Here is a 27,803-nt window from a genome sequence, read left to right as displayed (position 1 = left end):
GGGGTCATACATGGGTCTTGAATCCAACTGGAAAAAAGGTTTTAAAAGTGTAATATTGAATGCAAACCATATCATGTTACTTACCTGAAAGAGTATGGAAACCATAGCAGTGATAAAATCATACCAATCTCTAGCAAAATTCAGTCCTGGATAAGCCAGGCTAAATCTACCCTAGTCTTCAGCAGTAACTGTTCATGTTGCATTTGGCTTGCAGAGCAGATGATAATCTGGATCTAAACTTGGATCTTCCATTCTGTTGCCTAGTATGACCACTGGCTACAGCTGTGCTGAGCTTGTGTGCATGTATCTGCCTGTGCCAGTTTAGTGTGCCACACTAACCCTGATTTAAGTCATTGCGTGACCAGCATAATACACAGAAACGTTAAATTAAAAAAAAATACATCCCTATTTGAACTAGGAAAGTTTCCTGAAAATTTAGTAGTGTTTAAAAAGTACATCCTCCCTACTGGCTAAAGCTATAGCTAGTACCTAAGTCACTGACTGCAGCCTAACAAAAAAGCCAGTCCCTATGGAAGGCTATCACAGCAGATTCTTAAGGTGGTTTAAAAAAAAAAGAGGGGAGGGGGGTGCGGGAGGGGAATCCACCAAAAGGTGGAAAATCTTTGCAAAATCTCTGACATTGGAAGAAAACCACAAATTGCACACAATCTTACAATCTTTTTAGTTTTCCTTGCCCATGACATATGATACTATCCCAAAGCATGCTCCCCCACCCTCAGTTCCATCCTACCCCTCAAAGTCCTCCATTAATTTATTCCTTTAAGGCTTTGTCTACACTAGATTCAGTTTTCTCAAATTTCTCAGAGCTGCTCTTTGCAGAGATAGTTGACATGTTGGTAAAAGTACTGGCAAAGGATCTATACTGATGGCAGCAATAGTGGGAAATATTAGGACAAAAAAGCTAACGTAGATACAGCCTAAGGCCTCAAATCTGCAGAGGGATTCATATGGGCAAATCCTCCCCCTCCGCCCCCCGATGTACAGAGCCATAAGTATAGATTCTCTTGCAAGATCAGAACCCAAAAGACTATCCCAATACTTCCCATCTTGGTACGACCCCATAAAAGTCTATCCTGGTGCTCTCTCAAATCCACCATAAAAAAATCGAAGTTAAATGAAAGGAATCAATGTCTTCCCCAATAAGCCTAACTGTACAAAAGGCAGCTCTTCCCCTGAATGTGATTATGTCTCAATATTCATCTTGAATGCAGAATACAAGAATGGGCCATAACATCTGGGAGCCCTCTCCAGCAATTCCTCACTCCAAAACATTATTAATCACACCAGGAGCAAAGTGAAAGTAACACTGAATGGCAGCGTGGACTAGGGCACTGCAGTAGGAATCAGGACTCCTGAGTTCTGTTCCTAATCCTACCATTGACCTGCCGTGTGACCTTGGGCAAGTCCCCTTCCCTCTCTGTGCCTACTTCCCCTTTACCTTTTGTCTATCTAGTCTACTTAGATTGTAAGCTCTTTGGGGCAGAAACTGTCACTGAGGCCTGGACTACACATAAGAGTTTTACTGGCATAGATATGTTGGCTGGTAGTGTGCAGGGCAGGGGGAAATCACATCACTAACCAATGTATCTATGCCAGCAAAAGCTCCAGTTGTACATAGTTATACTGGCAAAAAGTCTTCTTACAAATAAGTATAGCTTATTTAGATTGGGGAACTGGTATAAGCGATATCACCTAAAGAACTCCAGTGCAGACAAGGTCTTACTATACATTTGTACAGTGCCTAGCACAATCCTGATTAGGATCTTTATACACTACTGTAATACCAATAAATATATGCACTTAGTGTTACTCTCCCTTGCCCAGGCCCCTCTTTGGGGTCTTGTCTGGAACGGTCCTCAATTCTGATATGGAGGTTCCTAGATGAATGGGTACTGTCCTCTTTCAACAGTTGGCTCCTGAAGCTAGGTCAGGGAGAACTGATGATACCTGGGCACTGCTGTTCTCCCCACGTAGATGGCCACTAATCTGACTCTACTTCCTACAGCACCAACCTCCACAGAAGGAAACCCTAAAAAAAAAAAATAAAATAAAATAAAAAAAATCACAAAGTGCTAGCAGGAGACCAAACTCTGCCAACTACGGGCCACCAGAGCAACATGCCAGGACCCCGAGGGCAACACCTAATTGGCAAAATATGGAGCTGACTCATCTCTTTTATCTTTACTAGTGAGGTTCTGCCAACCTAGAGGGATTACAGAATCCACTGGGGAGCAAGATGAAGCACTACAGGCTGGGACCTCGAGTCTCTGCTGGGCACCCCCTATGATAGAGATAAGGTCGCTAGGGGCCATGCGGCGAAACTCCAGGAGCCATGCTACCCAGTCCCGTTGTCTAAGGACCGAGGGGCCAGGTCCGGGTCTCAGCTGTGTAGCCCGTAGAACAACGTGCACATGCACGGAAGAGTCGGGAGCAAAGCACGGAAGATCCCCCCCCCCAGAAGGAGCCCCTCAGGTCGAGGGGATGCACTCCGGGAGTTGGGGGTCCGTCCTCCGGCTAGACCTGAGAGCGGCAGGTGATGGGGCGCGAAGCGAGGAAGGAGCGGTGGCTACACGCGGAGCCCGTCCCAGGTACGTGCAGAGGAGGCAGCAGCAGCAGCAGCTCCCCGCCGGGATCCCTCCGTGCCCAGCGACGCCGGCTCCAGGCTCACTGCGCCTCCGCTGTCACAGCCTCCGCGATCCCCGTCCCCACCCTCCCCCGCTCCGGGATTCGCTGCCCTCCTCCCCGTCCCACTCCGGACGCTGCTCCCCCTCCCTGCCAGCCCGAGCCCCAGCCCCAGCCGCCAGCGGCGCCCGCCGCCCGGAGGGGGTCCCGGGGCCGGTCTCCATGGAGACCCAGCCGGAGGGGATGGGTCGGGCCGCCCGCTCGGCCGCCAGCTCGGTCCGGCTCCCCGGTGGTGGGTGCGGGGCGAACGGGCCCGGGGTGCCCGGGCAGCAGGGGCCGGGTGTCCGGAGCGGGGCGGCGGGGACGGAAGGGGCACGCACCTGTTCCCGAGCCGGGCGGGCCGCGGCGCTGCGGGCCGAGCCGGGCCCCTGCCCGAGGCTGCGGGTCGGACACTGGGCGCTGCGAGCGAGGGTTCGGCGGCGGAGACACTGGCAGCGGCAGCCGGAGTGTGAGGGCGAGAGGGAGCGGCCGCAGGGCCTGACGGGAAGTGTAGTCCAGTCACCCGCCGCCCCCGCGCCCTCTCGGGCTGGGCCAAGCCCTGGAGACTACAACTCCCAGGGTGCGCTGCGCCTAGCCCTGCCCGCACGGCTGGGGGGGGGTCTGGTGTGCAGAGCCAGCCGAGTCCGGAGAGGGAGCGAGTGGGAGGGGGCTCCGCACCCAGCAGCGCAGCGCCGCGCAGCCAGGGGAGGGGGCTCCACGCCCGGGGAGGGGCCGGGCCTCCGAGCGCTGCATCCCGGGTCGGGGGCCGGGCTCCACACCGGGGCCGGGTCGGGGGGCTCCACGCCCGGGGCGGGGAACCGCGCTTCACACTCGAGGGGGGCGGATAGGCGCCCCACGCCCGGGGAGCGGGCTTTACCCGGCGGGGCGGACTAGACTGGACAAGCGCTGCCCCAGGGAGGGGGCGGGGTGCACAGCCACGGGGGCGCCGCACACCGGGCTCGGGGGGCCACGGCCGGCCGGGCTGACAGGAACTTCTCCCCGCGTTGCCCGGAGCCAGGCGCCCACGGCCGGAGGCGGAGCCTGCGCCCCGGAGGGCAGGCACGGTCCCTCCGGCCCGGGGACGCAGGAGAACTCTCCGGCCCCCCGGGCAGCCCGCCGCCTCGCCTGTATGGCGGGGATGCGCCGCCAGGCGCCCCCAGCCGGCCGGGCTTGACCCGAGCGCCCCGCCCGGGGACGGGGTAGCGGCGTGTGGGCGGCTCACTTGCCTGGGGAGACGCGGCACCGACCCGACCCGCCCCGCCGTGCAGCGAACCGGCCGGCGCCGCCTGACCCGCCGCGTTCGGCCCGGCGCAGCCTGGCTGCGGAGCGCAAGTTCCTCAGTAGCCGCCGCCGCGCCCCCGCCCCGGGGCACCGAGCTCGCAGGCCGAGCCGAGGGCAACGCCCGGCCCTCCTCGGCACCCTGGGCAGCCCGGCCCCCGCGCCACGCCAGCGCCCTCCCCCGCCGCCTCCCTCCACCGGGGAAGTGGGGACTTCGCTCCCGGTCCCCCGCAGGGCCCTGTCCTCCGCATCTAGGGCTTTGCGCCGCACAGCCCTGTTCTCTCTGCCCCACCACCGCAGGGCCTTGTCCCCTCTGCGTCCCCCCGGCACAGCCCTGTCTTCTCTGCCCCCACATCTGCACAGGGCCCTGCTCCTTTTGTCTTCCACCCCACCCTCAGGCTCTTCCCCTGTCCCCTCTGCCCCATACCCCTGTGTAGCCTCATCCCCTCTGCTCCCCCCGCCCCCGCCACTGCAGGCCCTCTACCCCAGGGCTTTACCCCTTCAGGGCACAGCCCTCTCCCCTCTGCCCCCAGGGCTCTGCCCTTGCATGGCAAAGCCCCATTTCCTATGCCCCCCACCAGCGCAGGGCCCTGTCCCCTCTGCCCCCCACCACTGGGTCTTGTCCCTTCTGCTCCCCCATAGGGCTCTGCTCCTGCATCGCACAGCCCTGCTCCTCTGACCCCCCCACCAATACGGGGCTGTGTCCCCTCACTCTCACACACACCTGGGCTCCACCCGTGCGCTGCACAGCCCTGTTCCCTCTGCACCCCACCATTGCAGGGCTCTGCTCCCCCCACTGCTCACCTCGTCCCCTCTGACACCCACTGCCACAGGGCCCCATTCCCTCTGCCCTTTCCCCACCTCAGGGCACTGCCCCTGCTCCACAGGGCCCTGTTCCCTCTGCCCCCCACCATCACAGTACAGCTTTGTCCCTTCTGTCCCCCACTCCAGGGCTCTGCTCCCACTATTGCATAGCCCTGTTTCCTCTGCCCCCCACTGCCATCAGCATAGGGTCCTGTCCCCTCTGCCCCTGCACTGCACAGCCCTGTCCCCCACCACCACACAGCCCCGTCCCCTCTCCGGGGCTCTGCCCCTGCGCTGCACAGCCCCGTCCCCTCTGCCCCCACCACCACACAGCCCTGTCCCCTCTCCAGGGCTCTGCCCCTGCGCTGCACAGCCCTTGTCCCCTCTGCCCCCACCGCCACACAGCCCCGTCCCCTCTCCAGGGCTCTGTCCCTGTGCTGCACAGCCCTTGTCCCCTCTGCCTCTCACCCACCACACAGCCCTGTCCCCTTTCCAGGGCTCTGCCCCTGTACTGCACAGCCCTGTCCCCTCTGCCTCTCACCCACCACACAGCCCTGTCCCTTCTGTCCCCCCCACTGCCACCATAGGGCTCTGCCCCCTACCACTAGCCTGTCTGCCCCTCCACGGCTCTGCCTTAGCACTGCACAGGCACAGCCCTATTCCCTCTGCCCCGCACCACCACAGGGCTCTGTTCACCCCACACTAGGGCTCTGCCCTGCACAACCTTGTCCCATCTGCCATCCCCCCCACCACAGAGCCCTGTCCCCTCTGCCACTCCCCGCTCCCTGCAGGGCCCTGTTCCCTTCCGCCCTTCTTGTAGTCCCTGCCCCCCTCTGCCCTGGGCCTTCACACCCCTCCAGTGCCCTGTGCCTTCTCCCTCCCTCTAGCACCCTGTCTCCTCTGCCCTTCCCCTGTAGTGCCCTTCCTCCTTCCTCCCTCACAGTGCCCTGTTCCTTGTACTCTGAGCTACCTCCCCCACCTACTTCCACCAGAGACCTCTCCCTTCTCCCCCATGAGCTGGGCCTGAGCCCTTTCACCCCACCATGCAGTACATTGTCCCTTCTGCCCAGATCCCCCAACCTCTTTTCCTCTTTCTGCTCTGGAATCTTCTCTTCCCCATGTTGTTCTGAGTCCACTGTCCCTCCTGCCTTGGGCCCTTTTCCCCTCCAGTGCCCTAGGGCCATGTCCCTTCTCCCAACACTCTGTCCCCTTTTTGCCCTGGACTGGAACCCTCCCTTGTCTCTTCTGCCCAGGCCCCCTCCCCTGATGCTAGTATCTGCACCCCTAGTATACTGTTCCTTACACCCTGGGGCCATGTGCCCTTTCCCCCTCCCCCCATGTTCTGTCCGCTCTGCCTCAGGGCCACGAGTCCCTTCTCAAACCCAATCTATCTCACCTCAGCAGCTGTGGGTCCTTGGCACCCCGTCTGCTCCACAGCAGGGCTATTATCGCTTCCCCAGCAGCTGTTGTCCTCCACCATAGAGCCATCTGGCCCAGGGCCCTAAGCCCCTCTCCTTGTGCCCTGTCTCTCCTGCTGTGGGGACATGAGACTCCCCAACCTTGCGCAGATCCACTCCACTTGGGAGCTATGAGTCAGTGAGCTCATAGCTATCTGCCCTCTGCTGTGGAGCTGCGGTGCTGCACAAACCCTTCTCTGACCCAAAGCCATAGGCCCTTCCCCTCCACTCGGGCTGTGGACCTTTCTCTTGGTATCCCTCTCACTTCTCCTTACTCTTTTATGTGGCCATAAGTGCTACCCCAGTGTCCCATCCCCTCTGCTCTGAGGCCATAAGTCTCTCTGTGACAGGCCCTGACATGCTCTCCCCCCAAATGCCCCATCTCCTTTGTCCTGGCAGCTGTAGGCTCTGTCTGTATTTGTGTAGTGCCCCATCCCTTCCACCCCAGGGCTATGGGCCTTCCCTCTGTGATGCCCAGTCCCCTACATCTTGGGGCTTCAGATCCTTCCTCTGCTCTGGAAAGTCTGCTTCTCTCTGTAACATCCTCTTTTGCAGAGTTCTCTGCCCCTTGATTGTTTTATCTCCAGAATGACTACATCTGTTGTCTTCACTGATCTGCGTCATACAGCCGGGGTGAGGTAAGGGGCTGTTTCATTGAAGAGCCCCTGTAGCCTGGCTAGTAACTAAAGTCTCTATCCAAGAGGAGTATTCAGCTGCATGGTGGTAGAGGACCAAAGGAGCTGCAGAGAGCAGCCCATTTCCTATTCAACAGAGGAACTGGGGGAGACATCCACCAAAGGAGAACTGTGGGGAGGGGGCAGGCAGAGACTGCCTTGCTCCAGAGAGTAGCAGGATGAGGAGGGGGAGAGGCAAGAGTCCTGTGTGCTTCTGATGGGAGCCCCATATTATCTCTAAGGGGAAGTGAATTTTGCCAATTAGTTGCTGCCCTCAGGTTCCTGGCCTGTTGCCAGGTGACCCTTAGTTGGTAGAGTTTGGTCTTTTGCTATTTCTGTGATTTCTAGGGCTTCCTTCTCTGCAGTCGAGCATCTTAACCACTCAGCTACCGCACTGAGCAGTAAAATGGGTGGCTAACCCATCTGACTGGGGCAGTCAAAGGCAGTTGGACGTGATGCTGGCCATATCCCTCCGTTGTGTACCACTGGCTACAAAACTTACATGCCTTTACCATGTCAGCCCGATGAGCTATTGGCTCAGAAGAACTTTGAACTTTTGATTTCTGTGGAGGTAGGTGCTGTAGGAAGTAGAGTCAGATTAGTGGCCATCTGCCTGGGGAGAACAGCAACGCCCGAATCGCCTCAGTTCCAACCAATGTTGCTGCAGGAGCCAACTGTTGAAAGAGGCTGGTGCCCATTCATCTAGGAGCCTTCCCATAAGAACTGAGGACAGTTCCAGGCCAGGCTTCCTGGGCAGGGGAGGCTGATATCCAGAGTCCACACCTTTGGGGAAAATTATTCTTCATACTCATTGGTGTTACAGTGCTGTCTAAAGATCCCAGTCAGGACTGAGATAGGCACTATACAAATGTGCAGTGACTGTGCCCCAAAGAGCTTACAATCTAAATAGCTCAGACATACAAAGGGTGAGTGGGAAGCAGGCCCAGAGAGGGGAAGGGACTTGCCCAGTCTTACAGCCATTCAGTGGCAGAAATGGGTGTCTTGACTTCAGGTATCTTGACTCCTAGTCCATTGTTATCTGGACCATGCTGTCCACAGTGAAGGCAGGCCTCTTCTCCTAGGTCAAAATGACCAAAGATTCAGCACTAAGGTCCCTGGGCCTGTGACAAGGAGAGGGGGCTGAACTACTATGTAGAATAATAAAATGTACATAGGGTGCCTTCAGAAAGCAATGTTGGTTCAGTGGGGAGCCTGCTACTTTGCTTCTGATTTGATTAATAGTATTTTGGGGTGAGAGATTGCTGGAGAGGGCCCCTAGATGTGTTCAGTCATGTCACGTGCTTCTAATTCAAGGCATAAAACACTGCCTTACACGGGATTAATAGGAAGTTTCCTCTATGGACAATTTATTCTATAATTGTCCATTTCTATGTTTTCTTACCCCTTCCTCTGAAGCAGCTGTTGGGGAGACAATATTGAGCTAGATGGAGCCATAGTCTGACAATTCCTGGGTTCTTATGAATGCAACGTCTGGTTCAGGGACTCTGTCCTGGGTTTCAAACCCCTCCATGGGGCTGGCCTTTCCTACCTGGGAGATTGACTCTCCTTCTCAACTGTGATCCCCAAGATAGCCTTTGGGGCTGGGGAATTGAATGTAGGAGACAGAATTTTCAGGAGCTGGGCCTATGCTATCATGTGGTTTGCTCAACTGCTTTCTCTTTCCCTAGCCTGCCCCACTGCTTTTGCTGTCTCATGGCCTGTCTCACCCCTCTAGTGTCCCTTGGATTGCCCCAATCCCTCTGCCAATCTGCAGCCCACCACCTCCCCTATGTTATCTTTGTATCACATCAATCAGAGTATGGATTTAACAATTATATGCTTTTTATTCAAACATTACATAACACAGAAACCAGAAGATGCAGCCTGCCTCTCTCTGATCTGCCCCTTGCAGTCAAGAGCCCCATCTTCTAAAATGGAGGAGGATCTTTGGTCTTACCCCACATCATTGCATGAGAGCTGCTCTACACATCCTCCCCTTCTCCAAAATTAAAATGTGAAGCTCTGAATGTGTGAGCTACAGGTCTCACGTCACAACCTTCCCTTTGAAGTAGTACTGTGTCTAGTCCATCTTTTGCGGTCTCTGTAGACGTTTTTGTAGGGCAGGAAATGTCAAATACTGCAGTGTGGCCATGTTCTTGTTCATGTTCAGCTGCCCTTTTTCATTCCAACTCAGTTCTTTCATATCTTTAGTTTTAGCAGACAAATTTTCTATGAATTTTCCCAAGAAAGTCATACCTAAGATCCTCCATAAGTCCTTTCTTTCTGGAACTGTATTTCACTGTAGGCCGGGCCATGTGTGTTCAAAGATGTTTGCTGCAAGTCTGGCTCTCTGAATGCTTTGGAGAATTCTTTACTGGTCGCAATTGCTCCTCTGGAAGCGACTTCTGCAAGGCTCGAACCTGTTCCCAGCTGTCTGGTGGAGGAGTTTTAGTTCCTCAGGGTCCAGGTGCCTCTGGAGCCATAGGCGCCAACTCCGTGGGTGCTCCGGGGCTGGAGCACCCACGGAGAAAAATTGTGCCCCCCCGCCCCACCCCAGCACACCTCCGCCTCAGTCTCCTCCCCTGAGCACGCCACTGGGTCCTGCTTCTCCCCCCTCCCTCCCAGTGCTTGTGCCACAAAACAGCTGTTTTGCGTAGCAAGCCTGGGAGGGAGGGGGGAGGAGGCGGAGCCAGCATGGGGATTTGGAGAGGGATCCAAGAGGGGCAGAGTTGGGGCAGGGGTGGGACACGAGCACCCACTGGCACTGACAAAAGTTGGCGCCTGTGTCTGGAAAAGAGGGACTGCATTCCGGATGTTGCTCCTGCTTTCTGTCTCCCTGAGTGAGAAGGGGGGGGGGGGGGGAGTGTATTTCTTGGAAAAGGCTTCATGCCAAGAAGCTGCTTCCAAATTCTGTGTGTCTCCTTTAGTTTGAAATTCAGACATTCACTTGGTCTCACTTGTGGATTCAGTGGCACTTAGCTCACTGGACTCTGGGCAGCCACTCTCCCGGTTCTGTTTAGTTGGCAGTGGCATGCGCTTCCCTGTTTACCAGCACCAGTGACCGTTAGTGTAGGGAATCACTGGCACTATCTCAGGACGCCTTAGCTGCATTGCCTGGCAAAATGGTTGTATTTGTGGCAACTCTGCACCTTTTCCTTAATGCCAGCCAATGTTTATGTATATTCACTTCCACATCTCCCAGAGGAGCCCCAAGCCCACCGGAGCCCCAAGACCCCCCACCCCAGCCATGCAGCCGGAGGAGCCCTGAGCCAGCTGAAGCCCCTAGACACACACACACCCCACTCAGCCGGAGGAGCCTCGAAACCTCCACCCCTCAGCCAGAGGAGCCCCGAGCTGGCCTAATCCTGAGACACCTCCGCCACCTGCCCGGAGGAGCCCCCAACCAGCCGAAGCCCTGAACTTCCCTGCCTGGAGTCCCAGGCCAGCTGCAGCCTCCCCTCCCCAAAAGCATGTCTGTCTCTTCTCCAGAAGATGCTTTTGCTATGCCCCATTCAAGTTCCTGGGTGGCTGAGGAGGTGGTAGCACATACTGCCTCCTCAGCTGCCCCAGAACCTGCATGGGGCATAATAAATTGAAAACTTCCCCCTTCCAAAACCCTGCAACTGAGGGTCTGGTGGCCACGGCAGCACCAGGGAAGGCTGAACCTCCCCTGGCCTATACCAGCTGCCTATCGTTGCTAGGCAACTGAGCCAGGAGGCAGCTTAGTTCCTAACATCCCTCCACTGAAGGACTCTGTTTTCAGTTGCTTATAACTTTGCCAAACTTTAGTTTTACATGCTGGGCGTCTGCCTCAAGATGAATTGTTTTGGAAAGTTTCAACCAGAATGGTTCAGCCATTTCCAAGAATGAAGTTAAGGAAATGGATGGAACCAGAGAATGGTTCTGGCTATTGTCACCACATTCGGAAGCCACCTGGACTCTGGCCAGTGGAAGTGGCTGGATTGCTTGGCCAGAGAGCATGGGGCTGCCCACCCTGTGTGTTCTGTGCTCCAGGAGCTGAAGGCATCCTTGCTTCCTGCTTCTCTCAAGTGAGCTCTGTGGGAGGGTGCTCCTCTGGAACTCATCATTGGGCCCCTGCCCTATAAGCCTCCCCGATCACACCCCGCCCCATGCTATCTGAGCAGGTGGAACAACTTCCAGCCAATCTGCCTCCAAACCATGCCTAGGGAACATCTGTACACAGTTGTGCTTCATACCTTCCCTTTCCTTACTCTCATGACAATGTGCCCTGAGGGGGAGGGCCTTTTATTATGGAGGGGCATGTCCCCAGTATGTCAAATATCCATACCTGTTGGCACCTGTGGAGGATGGGGAAGCCACTCTAGTTCCACAGCCTGCCAGAGATATTAGTTGGCAGCTCCACGGAGCCAGGAACACAGGCATGTGAGTAGAAATGGAACTGCTGGTTATAGTGGAGCCCTTGGAGGTAGCAGAGGAAGGCATGCAGCATGCTCCATGCCAGGCTATGGGCATGGAAGGCATGTACTATTTGAAGTAGTGAGGTCAGGGATGTGCCAAATGAACAAACAGCAGCAGGAATGGGTCAAAGGTTGAAAGTCAGGGATGCAGGGGGGGATATTGATTGGAGAACCCTGACAGCACCCACTGTTCCTCAGAGGGGTCTAGAGGCTCAGTGGATGAAGCCTGGAGGAATCCTGCCCGGAGGCGTGATCATAGGAGGGAGCAGAAATAGGCCCCACAGTTGCAGAGCACCCACCCACACAGCTTCCTTCTCCTGGAATGGTGGATGGCCATCAAGACCAGCCCCAGGAGGAAGTTGATGAGGCAGTCTCACAGCTTGGCAGGGAGTATGGATGGGGTTCTTGTTGATCAGGAGGTGCAGGGAAAAGTGCAGCCAGAATATCAGTAAGAGAGAACCTTACTGGGGCTGCAACCTGATGCTCCCTATGTAGATGTGTGCAAGGGTCTCCCTCTCTCCGCTAAAGGGACAGATGTCAGGGAAATCATGAACTGCATCAGGTAATATGCCCATGCTTATGGCCCCATGCAGGAATCACCAGCTAATGCCCCTTGTGGGCCAATTGAACCAGAGTTCTTTGCCCTCCTTTGGTGGCAACAGGTCCTGCCGCTGTTGGGGTCAGCCATGGGGATGAGGAAGTGGATGGTGTGAAGCATGAGTACAGATGGATATTCTCTAGATGCAATTTGGAGGTGGCTTGGCTGGATGTCATGCAGCCAGCTCAGGTGTCATGTTGGGTGGGCGGCTGGAGAGGCTTGCAGGGCATGGTCCCGATGGCAAATTCTGAAGAGTGCAGATGGGTGGGAAGCCTCCTGCCTCAGGATCCAATCAAGAGGCAAAGCGACCCCCACCTTCTGGAGCACATAACAGGGGACACGCAGGATGGACAACCCCATATGTTGGCCAAGCATCATGGGTTCACCCAGGCCCTCTGGCCATAATCCAGAAGGTTTCAGATTCTGGTGGCACCAGCCAGGACCATCCTCCAGTGCACCAAGAGAGACTCCAACACCTGCACACAGAGATGGCAGTTGTGTAGCAGTGGTTCCATTAGGATGTCTTCTGCCTTGGTGGCCAATATGGACCTAGTCACAGGATCTAGCTTCCAGGTCCTGAGGGCATCCTGATAAATGACCAGCAGCTCAGAGAGCTCTCAGGGTGTTACATATGAGACATCTCCCCTACCAAATTCATGGTCTATTTTGGTCATTTTAACAGCCATAGGATTTTAAAAATTGTAAATTTAATTACTTCAGCTATTTACTTCTGAAATTTCACAGTGTTGTAATTATAGAAGTCCTGACCCAAAAAGGAGTTGTGGGGGGTCATGCGGTTATTGTAGGGGAAGTCGCGGTACTGCTACCCTTACTTCTGCACTGCTGCTGATGGTGATGCTGCCTCCAGAGCTGGGCAGCTGGAGAGCAGTAGCTGAGGGCTGGGAGCCCATCTCTGAAGGCAGAGTCACCGCCTACGGTGGCACAGAAGTAAGGATGGCATGGTATGGTATTGCCAACCATACTTCTGCACTGCTGCTGGCAGTGCTGCCTTCAGAGCTGGGCACCTGACCAATAGCCGCTGCTTTCCGGTCACCCAGCTCTGAAGGCAGCGCAGAAATAAGGGTGGCAATACTGCAACTCCCTTTTGGGTCAGGACCTCCAATTTGAGAAATACTGCTCTCCCCCCTGAAATCTGTATAGTACAGAGTACAAGTGCTCAAAGACCAGATTTCATGGTCTGTGATGCATTTTTCATGGCTGTGAATTTGGTAGGGTCCTACTCATGTGGAAAAAGAAGAGCTGACAGCTGTATTGGAGAACGTGGAGGAAGATATGCCAGCACACTCCATGCTGGACTACATGCATGGAAGGCACATACCTATTGTGGTTACCTGGAGATGGTGGGCTGAAGCCTGCCCAATACTAAAGGCCCTTCCCCTCAACTGAAGGGGAGGAACCATTGAATCCAGGCCCCAAGTAAATACCATAGACAACAAATGAAAGAAAAAAAAGGGGGTGGGTGGGTGGTAGGAGTGAAGGTAAAAGGGGGGGGGGGGAAGATCAGGGAACTAGAAAGGGACACTGAGCAGAAAACCCCCAACTCCTCAAAAGGTGTCTAAGGAATCATTGGACACTGCCAAGAACTCTTCTCAGAGGCATGACTTCACAAGGGAACAGAAATAGGCCCCACAGTTGCAGAGCACCCACCCATCCAGCTTCCTCCTCCTGGAGTGATGGATGGCCAACTTCGTCAGCGCCAGGAGGAGGTTGATGAAGTCTTGCAATTTTGTGGAGTCATGGATGGCGTGTGCATAAATCAGGACATGCAGGGAGAATTGCAGCCAGAACTTCACTAAGACCTCCTGGAGGAGCGAGAAAATGGGCTGCTACCTGATGCATCCCACATAGATATGCGTAAGGGTCTCCCTCTCACTGCAAAAAGGACAGATGTCAGGGGAGTTCATGAACTGTGCTGGGTACACACCAGTGATCATATTAAAAATAATGTACAACTGTTTGTTGTCTCTATTCTTTACTGAACCTAAAGAATAGAGACAATAGAAACACAAATAAGGTGCTTTGCACATTCTTGTCTTTTTTTCTTGTTGTTTTTTGCTTTTTTTTTTTTTTTAAAGAGTTGCTAGAGAGTAAGTCTGTTAATACACTTTTCACAAGAAACATATAAATATCACTTTTCACAGCAAATTTACACAGTCCAGCAAACCTGGGGACAAATTAAGCCCTGGATGGAGAGGTGGGTATGGAAGCAGTGGGGGCCAGTAGCAGCAGGGCACTGGGGGAAGCAGCGGGGCCCAAACCCACCACCGCACAGCCAGGGAATGGAGCCTGAAGCTCCACAGCTGGAGCCTACCACCCAAAGGCTGAAGGTGATCCCACTGACCCCAGGAAGGTGAGGAACTCATTGGCTGCCTGCTCCTCCAGCATGTGTCTCTCCAGAGAGGGGCAGGGCCCAACAACTACTGATTGCCTCGGAGGAGGGACCGATGCTTTGCAACATCCCCATCCCCCTATATCTCTGCCCAGGAGGCTGTGGCCACAAGAAAAAAACTCTGGTGGCTGCATTTGAGAAACACTGGATTAAACCGTAATAAGTCACCAGGACCAAATGGGATTCACCCAAGAGTTCTTAGGGAACTCAAATATGAAATTGCAGAACTATTAACTGTCGTATGTAACCTAGCACTTAAATCAGTTTCTGTACCAGACGACTGGAGGATAGCTAATGTGACACCAATTTTTTAAAAAGATTCCAGAGGAAACCACAGCAATTACAGAACAGTAAGCTTAGCTTCAGTACCAGGCAAATTGACAAACTATAATAAAGGACAGGATTATCAGATACATAGATGAACATGACTGGGGGGCGTGGAAGTCAACATGGCTTTTGTAAAAGGAAATCATGCCTCACTACTCTATTAGAATTCTTTGAGGGGGGGTCAACCAACAGGTGGACAAGAGTGATCCAGTGGTTATAGTGTACTTGGACTTTCAGAAAGCCTTGATAAGGTCCCTCACCCAAGGCTCTTAAGCAAAGTAAGCAGTCATGGAATAAGAGAGATGGGCCTCTCCTGGATCAGTAACTAACTAAAAGATAGGACACAAAGGGTGGGAACGAATGGTCAGTTTTCACAATGGAGAGAAGGAAATAGTGGTATCGTCAGGGATCTGTACTGGGACCTGGACTGTTCAGCATACTCAAATGATCTGAAAAAGGGGTAAACAATGAGGTGGCAAAGTTTGCAGATGATGTAAATTTAACTCTCTGGAGTAATTTTGTGCCAAACTGAAGAGTTTACAAAGCTTTCTCACAAAACTGGATGATTAGGCAACAAAATGGTAAATGAAATATGGTGTTAATAAATGGAAAGTAATGCACATGAGAAAACATAATCCCAACTAAAACAAAATGATGGGGTCTAAATTAGCTGTTACCACTCAAGAAAGATCTTGGAGTCATTGTGGGTAGTTTGCTGAAAACATCCACTCAATGTGCAGCAGCAGTCAAAAAAAGCTAACAATGGTAGGAACTAAGGCTGCCAAGAGATTAAAAAAATTAATTGCAATTGCACTGTTATTCTATTATTGTTTACTATATAGCGTGACAAAGTTCCTCCTCTACCTTGGTGGGTCTTGCTCTTATTGGCGGATTTGCTCACCGTGGAGCTTCACAGCAGCCCTCAGTTTGGCCGTTTTTCTGAACCCACAGTCCAGGTCAGCTCCTCCTGTGTCTGACCAGGAGTTGGGAGGATTTGCGGGGAACCCGGGCCCACCCCTCTACTCCAGATTCCAGCCCAGGGCCCTGTGGAATGCAGCTGTCTAGAATGCCTCCTGGAACAGCTGTGCAACAGCTACAACTCCCTGGGCTACTTCCCCTTGGCCTCCTCCCAACACCTTCTTTATCCTCACCATAGGACCTTCCTCCTGGAGTCTGATAATGCTTATACTCCTCAGTCCTCCAACACTCCACGTTCTCACTCTCAGCTCCTTATCTGCGCACCACAAACTGAAGTGAGCTCCTTTTTAAAACCCAGGTGCCCTGATTAGCCTGCCTTAATTGATTGTAGCAGCTTCTTGATTGGCTGCAGGTGTTCTAATCAGACTGTCTGTTTTAATTGTCTCCAGAATGTTCCTGATTGTTCTGGAACCTTCCCTGTTACCTTACCCAGGGAAAAGGGACCTACTTAACCTGGAGTTAATATATCTGCCTTCTATTACTCTCCTGTAGCCATCTGGCCCCTGTCAAAATAGATATAGATGAATAAATATAATTTGGGTGTTTTCCACATTTTCAAATATATTGATTTCAATTACAACAGAATACAAAGTGTACCATGCTCACTTTATATTTATTTTTATTATAAATATTTGCACTGTAAAACTAAAGAAATTATATTTTTAAATTCACTTAATACAAGTACTGTAGTGCAATCTCTTTATCATGAAAGTTGAACTTACAAATGTGGAATTATGTACAAAAAATGCATTAAAAATAAAACAATGTAAAACTTTAGAGCCTCCAAGTCCATTCAGTTCTACTTCTTGTTCAGCCAATTGCCCAGACAAACAAGTTTGTTTACATTTGCAGGTGATAATGCTGCCCACTTCTTATTTACAATGTCACCTGCAAGTGAGAACAGGCATTTGCATGGCACTGTTGTAGCCAGTGTTGCAAGATATTTACGTGCCAGATGCACTAAAGATTCATATGTCCCTTCATGCTTCAACCATCTTTCCAGATGACATGTGCCCATGCTGATGATGCATTCTGCTCGATAACAATCCAAAGCAGTGCAGACCAACGCACGTTCATTTTCATTAGCTGAGTCAGATGCCAGCAGCAGAAGGTTGATTTTCTTTTTTGGTGGTTTGGGTTCTGTAGTTTCCACATTGGAGTGTTGCTCTTTTAAGACTTCTGAAAACATGCTACACAACCCATCCCGATCAGATTTTGGAACGCACTTCAGATTCTTAAATCTTGGGTTGAGCGCTGTAGCTATTTTTAGAAATCTCACATTGCTACCTTCTTTACATTTTGTCAAATCTGCAGTGAAAATGTTCTTAAAATGAACATGTCCTGGGTCATCATCTATAGAGACTGCTATAACATGAAATATATGGCAGAACGCAGGTCACACACAGAGCAGGAGACATATAATTCTCCCCTAAGGAGTTCAGTCACACATTTAATTAATGCATTATTTTTTAACAAGCATCATCAGCATGGAAGCATGTCCTTTGGAATGGTGGCCAAAGCATGAAGGAGCATACAAATGTTTAGCGTATCTGGCACACAAATACCTTGCAATGTTGGCTACAAAAGTGCCATGCAAACGTCTGTTCTCACTTTCAGGTGACGTAAATAAAAAATGAGCAGCATTCTCTCTCATAAATGTAAACAAACTTGTTTCTCTTAGTGACTGGCTGAACAAGAAGTAGGACTGAGTGGACTTATAGGCTCTAAAGTTTTACTTTGTTTTGAGTGCAGTTATGTTAAAAAAAATCTACATTTGTAAGTTGCGATTTTACGATAAAGAGATTGCACTACAGCACTTGTATGAGATAAACAAAAGAAACAGTATTTTTCAATTAATCATTTTTACAGTGCAAATATTTGTAATAAAAATAATGAGTACTGTACATTTTGTATTCTGTGTTACAATTGAAATCAATATATTTGAAAATGTAGAAAAACATCCAACGTATTTAATACATTTCAGTGGTATTCTATTGTTTAACAGCGCGACTGATTTTTTTGAGTTAATTGCGTGAGTTAACTGCGATTAATCAACAGCCATAGTAGGAACCACTAGGAAAGAGATAGGTAATAAAAACAGTAAATATCATAATGCCTCTCTATAAATTCATGATACACCCACACCTTGAATACTGCATGCAGTTCTGGTCACCCCATCTCAAATCAAGATATATTAGAAATGGGAAAAGGGCAACAAAAATTGTTAAGGGTCTGGAGCAGTTTCCATATGAGGAGAGATTAAAAAGACTGGGACTGTTCAGCTTGGAAAAGAGACGACTAAGCGGGGGAATATGAGAGAGGTCTATGTAATCATGAATAGAGTGGAGAAAGGGAATAAGAAAGTTATTTATCCCTTCACATAACACAAGAACCGGGGTGAATGAAATTAGTAAGAAGCAGGTTTAAAACATAAGGAAGTAAAGTACTTCATATAATGCACAGTCAACCTGTGGAACTCATTGCTAGGAGATGTCATGAAAGCCAAAAGTATAACTGCCAGATGCTGGGACTGAATGATGGTATGGACCACTTGATAATTGCCCTATCCTGTTCATTCCCTTTGAAGCATCTGGCATAATTAACTTAGGCTTGAACAGAGACTGGGAGTGGATGGGTCATTACATAAAGTAAAACTATTTCCCCATGTTATTTCTCCCCCCACCCCACCCCCCACTGTTCCTCAGACGTTCTTGTTAACTGCTGGAAATGGCTCACCTTGATTATCACCACAAAAGGTTTTCCTCCTTTCCCCCCCTCCTTCCTGCTGGTAATAGCTCATCTTAAGTGATCACTCTCCTTACAGTAAAAAGAAAAGGAGTACTTGTGGCACCTTAGAGACTAACAAATTTATTAGAGCATAAGCTTTCGTGAGCTACAGCTCACTTCATCGGATGCATCCGATGGTGCCACAAGTACTAAGGTGCCACAAGTACTCCTTTTCTTTTTGCGAATACAGACTAACACGGCTGCTACTCTGAAACCTCTCCTTACAGTGTGTATGATAAAACCCATTGTTTCATGTTCTCTGTGTGTGTATATAAATCTCCCCACTGTATTTTCCACTGAATGCATCCGATGAAGTGAGCTGTAGCTCACGAAAGCTTACGCTCAAATAAATTTGTTAGTCTCTAAGGGGCCACAAGTACTCCTTTTCTTTTTTGCGAATACAGACTAACACAGTTGCTACTCTGAAACCTGTCAGAAGACAGGATACTGGGCTAGATGGACCATTGGTTTGACACAGTATGGCCATGCTTATGTTCTTAAATAAAAATAATTAAAAAAACCACCTCTACTCCTACTCAGGATTTCCCTGTTTATGAATTTCAGGATTCCATTAGTCCTTTTGGCCACAATGTTACACTGGGAGCTCATGTTCAGCTGATTTTCCATCAAGAGACCCAAATCTTTTCCAGAGTCACTGCTTCCCCGGGTTGACTAGAGTTCCCCTGTAAGTATGATCTACATTCTTTGTTCCTAGTGTATACATTTACATTTGGCCATATTAGAATACCTATTATTTGCTTGTCCCTAGTTTTCCAAATGATCCAGATCACTCTGTACCAGTGATCTATCCTCCCCCAATTTTTGGGTCATCTGCAAACTTTCAGTGATGATTTCTTCCAGGTCATTAATAAAAACATTAATGAGTATAGGGCCATTTAACTTGTCCCTATCTCTGCTGGGTATAGATTTCTCCTTTGCTTCCCTTATCAATTTTTTTTTTATAATTCCTACCTTCTGATTTATCATTACCAACTTCCCCTTCTATTTGTTTTATATTTTTATAGCTGCCTTCTCTTCCATCTAATTCAAGTTGTTTTTTTTATCCAGTACAGTCTGGTTCCTCAACTGTGGGATTGTAGTTTTTGGGTAATCTGTAAAATGGGATACTACTCCCTCACCTCACACAGGTGAAGATAAATTAATGTTTGTGAAGCACTCAGATACTATAGTGATGAGCGCCACAGAAAAACCCATGAGCAGGGTTTGAGTAGTATGCAGTAAATAAGGCAAGGGACCATGCACTGAACAATAAGGATACAACACAATATTGAATAGCTCCTCATTAAATAAGTGTTCACATACTATTTTTTCCACAGGAGTCTTGCCTCATTCAGAGCACAGGGTAGATGAACAGTTCATTTAAAGATTGTATCATAATGCTTAGGTACAATTGGGGGGGTAGAGGGGAGAGAGGGGGAAGAGGAGGAGATGAAGGCTGCATGAGCAACCTTCATTTTGACATTTCCTGACTTGTGTACTTGACTTTGCAACTTTTACATTTTTTTAAACTTGTGTATGTGTGTAATAAATATCTAGGGCCTCTGCACCAGCTACAGTTACTAATAAGACCTCTTTCCTAGCATTACTTACTGTATTTCCATCCACTGTAGTCATATAAAAGAACCACTTCTTTTTTGAAATGTTTCCAAGATTCCCCCACTTTTTTTGGCCTTCAAACCTTAATTCTGGGGCTGGTTTCAGCCATCCATCCATCCATCCTGACTGTGTACATGTCAAATCCCTCTGCTCCTGGTACCACAGGTTGTTCTTTGTATTACAGTGATGAGAGCTTGCAGTTAACTATTTTTATTCAAGTATTCTATGACCTAGAAAGCAGAGACTGATGAATTCTGCAGCCTGCTACTATTTGTTCTGCTTCTTGTAGTCTTGAGCATCATCTGACCCCTCTGCTATCCCATGGTGCAACCCACCACTAGTGTTGCCCCCTCCCATGATAATAAATCTTGCAATATTTGGTGTTTTTAAAGCCCCAGATCTTGGAGTCGTGATTATATGAGAATCTCAGCTTTTAGTTAAAAACTAGTACATTTCCAGCCCTCCTGCGTGTGGAGAAGTGCTTAAAAACCTGAAGACTTGGAAGCCAGAAGGCAAAGAAAAAAGAACCCACATATGTTTTCTTTTTAAGTCTCTCTTCTTTTTTTTAAGCCCAGGTCCTGATTTTTGTAGCTTAACTCATCATTTTTGAGTGAGTGGGATCCCGCAGCCTACTCTGCCCCCTTTGTTTTCCAGGGGCCTGCTTCTGTCCCTATCGCAACACACACCACACCCTGCTTCCCTCCCTGCCTTCTCACCTATCCTATGCCCCACATATCTCTTGTCTCAAATGGAAGAAAGGTGACAAGATAGTAACACATTAACCAGAAGTTAGGAATTGTAAAAAACTGAAAAGGGAAGCCAAGGGGACACAAGGAGAAACCTATGGCCAGTAGAGTTAAGGACATGGGGGGGCGGGGGGAAGAATCCTGACAATAGTATTTGTCCATTACTAGATGGAAATGGCATTACTAGATGGAAATGGAATTAGCAAGTATAAGGAAGAAAAGGCAGAGGTGTTGATTAAATATTTCTGTTCTGTATTTGGGGTAAAACAAACATGGCAGTTTTATATGATGATGACATTATACTCTTTCCTTTCCACTAGTATCTCTGGAGGATGCTAAACAAAAGCTACTAATATTACACATTTTTAAATCAGCAGGTCCATATGACTTGCATCCAAGCATTTTAAAAAAAAAAAGCTGTCTGAGGAGTTCACTGGACCGTTAATGTTGATTTTCAATAAGTCTTGAAACACTGAGGAAGTTCCAGAAGACAGGAAAAAAACTAATGTCATGCCAATATTTAAAAAGGGTAAACGGGATGACCCAAGTAGTTCTAAGCCTGTCTGCCTAACATTGATAGCAGGCAAGATAATGGAGCGGCTGATATGGAACTCGATTAATAATGAACAAAAGGAGGATAATGTAATTAATGCAAATCAACATGAGTTTATGGGAAATAGATCCTGTCAAAACTAACTTGATATCATTTTTGATGAGATTGCAAGTTTGGTTGATAAAGGTAATAGTGTTGATGTAATAGACTTAAACTGCCATAAGGCATTTGACTTGAAACCACACAATAAAATTCACATGGCACATATTAAATGGATTAAAACTGGCTAACTGATAGGTGTCAAAATGTAACTGTGAATGGGGAATAGTCATCAAGTGTGTCCGTTTCCAGTGGGGTCCAGCAGGGATCAGTTCTTGGCCCAACGCAATGTAACATTTTCATCAGCGACATGGAACAAAAACAAAATCACTGATAAAGTATGCAAATGAGAAAATTTGGAGAAATGGTAAATAATGAAAAGGACAAGGTGGTCGCTCTGCTGAGAAGAGCCTGGGGCGGCCTTGCTGAGGAGAGGGACCTGGGGACAAGAGGGGTCTGGGGTGGTGGCCCTGCTGAGGAGAGAGGGTCCCAAGGACTATTGTGAAGCAATTTAGAAGCTCCCAGCAGAGGGCCCCTACCCTTACCTGACAGGCAAAAACATAATTTAAAAAAAATTAATGGGCCACAATGAGGGGAGGAAAACCTAGAAGAGGGAGGCTCTGGGGAGGAAGGAGACTGCTAGGCCATGGAGGGACAGGATTAAGGTCAAGTAGGTGACCCATGGGCAGCCCTAATGTGCAGGCTTGTCCAGGGGATGAGGGTAGGCTGGTTGGGGGCATAGGAGACCAGGGCAGGCATAGAAGGGGGACTATGCAAGGCAGATTCTTTTCCCTACATAGTAATCTTAAATACTGAAATTCCCATCTGTTTCCCCTGGGTGGAACATGGAGAGAACCACTGCCCCAAACAGCATCCCTCTCACAGACTTGCCCTGTTATTGTTTGGGAATTCACATAAATCCTTGCACTTCTTCTCACTCTTACTGACATGTTTGCCTCCGTCACACCCCATGGCAGCATCGTCTACAGGTTATTTATAGTCCAGGCAAAAAAAAAAAAAAACAACAAAAAAAAGCCCACACAGATTTCCTTTTGTCAGTTTTAAATGTGCTGCTTTTTCATTTTATCCAAAGCTTTGTCTTTTGAGACAGGTCAAATAGGCCTTCTCTGGACTCTCCTTTATTGCACAGGTCTTTGCAGAGCTCTCACAGATGAAGTAATTCTAGTTTTTATCTTCATACGCAGGGGCCTGGTCCTGTCATGACCATACCCTCCTGATGCCTCACCACTTTTGCTTCCTGTCTCTGAACTTTGACTCAGAGGATCACAGATTCCAAAATTTGAAGGCCTGGAGGGGCCCCATCTACTCTGATGCAAGCCAGAGATTCCACCCTGCAATTTCTACATCAAGCTGAAATCTGTCACCAACCAGAGGTGCAGGTACACAGCTGCAGTGCTGGGAGGGAATTCCATTGCTAAATCAGTTGTCCCAGTTTCTCTCCCCAGCCAAAATCAGAGGAAAATACCTGCTCCAGGACCTGTAGCACAAAAGAACCACTCGAGCTGCAGTGGCTTCTTTATTCCTGGGGAATTTCAGAGGCTCTTCCTGCAGGACCTTCCCCTGTACACACCAGTCCTCTAAGCACAGGTTCCTCCACTGGCTGCCAGGCCAATCTCCTGCTCAGACCAAACTGAGTCCTCCCCTGAGCTCATGGTCACTTGAGATCAGTCAGATGCGACAGACCCACCATTGTGATTCTCCAACTCACTTCACAGCAGCCAAACTTCACTAGCCTCTTCATTCTTCACCTGGTCTGCAGGCTGGCCAGGACTCAGTGCCTGGCTGTGTGTGCACACCACCACGCCTACCATTAGCACATGCTCCTTGCTGGTATGGGAAGTACTAGCCTCTTTCGCGGAGGCTCCTCTGCTCTGTAAACCTGGTTTTGACGTAGCCTGGAAAGTAGGCCAGTAAGAGCGAACTGCAGCCGATTGCAGTACTCTCAGGGGACGCTCTGTGCTTGTGCATCTAGAGGAAGGCATGTGCATTAATAGAGCCGCTTCTCTCTGGGGGTTACCACATGGAAGAGGAGACTTATGTAATGGTGCAAAGGGTTGCTTTTCGTTTGCTCTCTAATTACAGAAGCTCCTTTACCCTCCGAATTTCACAACAGAAATAATCTGACTTATCATACAGCACCCAACATTGCTGCTGCAATCTCCTCTGCAGCCAGCAGCCTGGCAGGGAGAGCATGTCAGCACTGGCTGGCACAAGAGATGAACAAGGCCTGACCGTGCCACAGTAAGGACAGTGCTCTAGAGCAGGGAATTCCCTGCTGAGGGGACAGCTTGGTGATCTAAAACAGGTGTTTACCCAGTGGGAAACTAGTGAGGTGTTAGGACAGCCAGTTTCCAGCAGAGAAAGTATGTTCTTGCACAGAAGACTCCCTGTCATAATAGTGCTGACCTGGCAGATTTCCTCCCAAGGAGGTGTGTACAGCTTCCAGTCTAAACAGGTTCTTATATCATGCCCATCACCATGGTGTCCGAGCACCTTCCAACTGTGCATTAAGGGATGCAACTAAACAGTCATCAGCTGTGGTTCTCTCCTTATTTTCTTTCTGCAGGGAAAGTTACCTGTGTTTTTTTATTAATTATTATTATGAAACAAGTATTAATCCCTGTCCTTTGTGATGCAATTATAGAAGGCAGGTGGAAGGAGCGTGACTTGCACTTGCAATGGAAGGTGATGAGGTTTGCAGGGGGAATTCATTCCAGTGTGTGACCAGTCCCAGAGAAAGCTCTGTCTCCTGCTCAGACAAGTCTTGCCTTGCGGAGGTGAGAGCTGAGGAGTGGTGCTGCAACTGTGATGCTCTGCCTGGAGCTTTAGGGGATCCGTAAAGTAACCTGGGCACAGGCTTTGGAACACCTTGAGAAGCGGGACTGATATCTTGATTTTGACAAGATATCTGATGGGAAGCCAGTGGAGAGAGCAAAGGGCAGGTCTGATGCACTTTCAGAAACCTGTGTTGCTGAGGAGACACATTGCAGCATTCTATATAAGCCGGAGTTTCCTGACAGCTTGTGGCTTCACGTCCAGGTATATCACATTGCTACAGCCAGCCAGGAGGTAGCAAAGGCATTACTGAGGCCAGATCCCCACCCACTAGGCTGGGACAGGAGCGCCTTGCTAGCCAGAGATGGCAGGATGTTATTTGCAGACACTGCTAGGTGAGCACTTAGCATAAGTGAGGAATCTAGAGCACTCCTAAAGTGAGGATGGACGTGATACAGTGGTGGGTATACACCTTTAGCCAGAGGAGACGACACTGCTGCCAGTTCCTCCAACTATGACAAAAATAGTTTAAAAGAGGAAGCAGCCTGCATCCTGGAGGGCTGCATGACTGCTGGGCAATATTTACTGCCATGGATGGTGAAGTACAGATGGAGTTGCCTGTGAATGCTAAATAGGCCTGGAAAGAGAACTGACTCTTGTATGATGCCCCCAGTGAGCAGTCTGGGTGCAAAGGTGCAATTTCCCCATCACTGCCCTTTCAGTGTATCCTTGCAGAAAGGTCTCACACCAGTTCAGTGCATTCCCCTGGACCCTGATGCATCCTGGAACAGGGGTTCTTCAGCATTGGTCAGGCAATTGCATGTTTGAAGGGGGTGGAGATGAGGGTGGGGAAAGAGTCTCTTCCTCTCCTGAATGAGGAGTTGGCTGTCTCAGCAAGGAGGGGCACCACTTGCTCAGGACTTTTAAATAAGGCAGAAGGCAAATTCACAGGTCAGGTCTCTTTCAGTGGCCAGTACACTCACTGGTGTAAATGAGCAAGACTCCAGGAATGCTGGAGGGCTTTTTTTAGGGTGGTGGAAGGGGTTTGGATCCATGTGGACTGAGGAGCCTTCCCAAATGCAGATGAACTTCTCAGCTCTCTGCCAAGGCAATATAACATGATCTAGAGCTACCATTCAGGTCAGGGAAATGGTGGGATATTCTAGAACCTATGTCTCCATCCACATCCTGACTTGGTTTGGAACAGAGCTTGCTGGCATGTCTATGCAGAGGCTCTCCATCCTGGTGCTGGGATACCAGCTGGGCTCTACCCATGCCAGATTCCAAGAGGGAATCCCAGCCAGCACTGCTCCACAGAGGCTGCAATGCCGTTCTAGAGCAAACTAGTTTTCATCTTCCTGTCTGCCAGGAGGCCAAGGCTCTGAGAAGGGAAGTGGAACCTGGTTTGCTAAGCGGAGGTACTGTGGAGGATGGTTCTCATTTATCTGAAGGCTGCCACTCTCTAGGTGGGAATTCTGAGCTTTCCCTTGTCTGAGTGACTTCAGTTTTGTACACTTGCAATTGCTGAAGGGGTCCGAAGAACAAACTGTCACAAGCTGCCATTTGGGGGGCCTATGCAATACTGGCTGGAGGTTCTTGCTGACCTGCAGCTGCAGACTTTCTTTGGAGTCTGACAAGTTTCTGATCCAAAACAGCATCTCTGCTGTCCTTTGCTTTGGTTTAGCTAAGCTAGGGCAGGAGAGTTCCCTGGAGTGGAGACTGAAGGGCAGGATTTTCTGCAGTCTCCTACAAGTGCACAGATACAGGCCTTGTCATGTCCCCACAGGCACACCAGCTGCACAGGACTCACAAGTCCCCTTGGAGTAGTAACAGCAGGTCCTGACCCACAGTCACTGAGTCCTCATGATGTTTGCCCAGGTGCATCCCACCTGTGCACATGGGTTTGGAACATTTTGGCCAGCAGTCTCTTCTGGTCCGTCCACGCGCCCGCCTGTCCTCACACATCTGCCCCAGGAGACAAAGGGAGAGAAGCTCCAAGCACCAAAGACCACTCTATTTGCTCACGAACTCAAAAGCCAAGAGATAAAGAGCTGAACTCTGAAGGAGCAGAAGAGGAAGGCATGATGTAGGATCCAAACATCTCAGAAAGCCATCATTAGTGTAGGTAAGTTACCACTCACTTTTTGGCACATACTGTCTATGTTAACTGCTTAGCTAGCAGTATATAGATTTTAAGGTCAGAAGGGACCATTCTGATCATCTAGTCTGACCTCCTGCACAGCGCAGGCCACAGAATCTCACCCACCCACTCCTATGAAAAACCTCACCCATAAACCCATAGTTAACTGCTATGTTAACTGCTTAGCTAGCAGTTCCCAGACCAGGAGGAGGAGGAGGGGCCAAAGAGAGTCTGTAGAACAGCTGTCCTGAATTGTAGTCTCACTTAGAGGCCACATACAGAGAGTAGTGCTAGGTGAAGGTGTGGACTGAGCTCCATGTGGCAACTCTGCAGATTTTAGTCAGAGGAACACCGCTGGGCACATCAGTGAAGCTGCTTTGGCCCTAGTAGAGGGAGGGGGTCCTGGTACCTGGGGAAGGGACCAGCATGCCAGTTCATAACAGAATTGGACACATTTATGATTGCCAGCTAGTATTCATGCTGCCAGGGGCAGGTAGCTGGGGTCAGGGTGAAGGATCTGCAAAATATTGGGCCAGGATACTGGGGAGTGGAACAGGAGACTGTACAGACAGCTATAGCAGGTCTGTGAACCGGAACAGCCTCACCCCAGAAGGGACTACACAACACTATGGCTGTGTCTTGTCTGCCCTTCTTGAGACCTCTGGGGATGACAGGTGTCTGGACCCTGTCTTGGGAGACAAAAGTGTCACAGAGCACATCACTTACTACCAGACTGGTGCCGCCTCCTGGTCATTCTGGGGATTAGCTCGAGGCCGACACTACTGTCCACGGCCTGCGCCTTATTACACCTTCTCCGCAGTCTGCCTGCACCCCCCTCGCAGTGTCATGAACTGCAGTGTCCTCATCGCGGTTCAGCCCTCCAGCCACTGGCCGTGTTTAGCTCATAGTCCTGAAACTTTCCCAGCAGCATTCCCTCTAATTTTTCCCACCCACATGCAGAATGAATTTTGTTGTGTGCACCAATATGTAAGAAATGTAGCAGGGGAGGGGCAAAGGGGTTTGGAGTGTGGGAGAGACTTGGGGTGCCAGGGGGGTGAGAGGTCTGCTCAGGGCTGGGGCAGAAGGCTGGGGTGCAGGGGGGTGAGGGCTCCAGCTGGCAGTGCAGGCTCTGGGGTGGGGCCAGGAATGAGGGATTTGGGGTACAGACTGCCCTTGGGCTACAACAGGGAGAGAGGACTCCCACCAGCACTCTCCCCATAGCAGCACCTGGGCAGTGGGGGAGGGGTACCTCTCCCCACCATGGCAGCTCCAGGGCCAGGGCCAGGGCCAGGGCCATGGGGAGGGGTACCTCTCCCTGCCACAGCCCTGAGTACCTGCACAGCACTTAATAGGCTGCTGAGCAGCCACACAGCTTAGGGAGAACTTAGTTCCCCAGTGACAACTGTAGTCAATTATCC

At 50.2% G+C, this 27,803-nt stretch overlaps 1 protein-coding gene across 4 annotated transcripts in view; it reads right to left on the bottom strand.

Moving 5' to 3' along the window:
* The window catches only part of BCORL1 (BCL6 corepressor like 1), a 45,857-nt gene extending 42,551 nt beyond the window's left edge, over nucleotides 1–3,306 (bottom strand). The window contains exons 1-2 of one of the 4 annotated variants that reach the window (XM_043492116.1): nucleotides 3,024–3,240; nucleotides 1,869–2,050 (exon numbers count right to left, since the gene is read on the bottom strand). The gene's annotated coding sequence lies outside the window, so the exon portion shown is untranslated. Of the gene's footprint in view, nucleotides 1–1,868; nucleotides 2,051–3,023 lie in introns of all 4 variants that reach the window. The other 3 variants (XM_038416823.2, XM_038416821.2, XM_038416820.2) reach the window with 3 other exon arrangements.
* Between the last annotated feature and the right edge of the window lie 24,497 nt (nucleotides 3,307–27,803).

Source organism: Dermochelys coriacea, chromosome 9 (genome assembly GCF_009764565.3).
Source record: "Dermochelys coriacea isolate rDerCor1 chromosome 9, rDerCor1.pri.v4, whole genome shotgun sequence".
Taxonomy (NCBI): domain Eukaryota; kingdom Metazoa; phylum Chordata; order Testudines; family Dermochelyidae; genus Dermochelys; species Dermochelys coriacea.
This window is presented reverse-complemented; position numbering and strand designations above follow the sequence as displayed.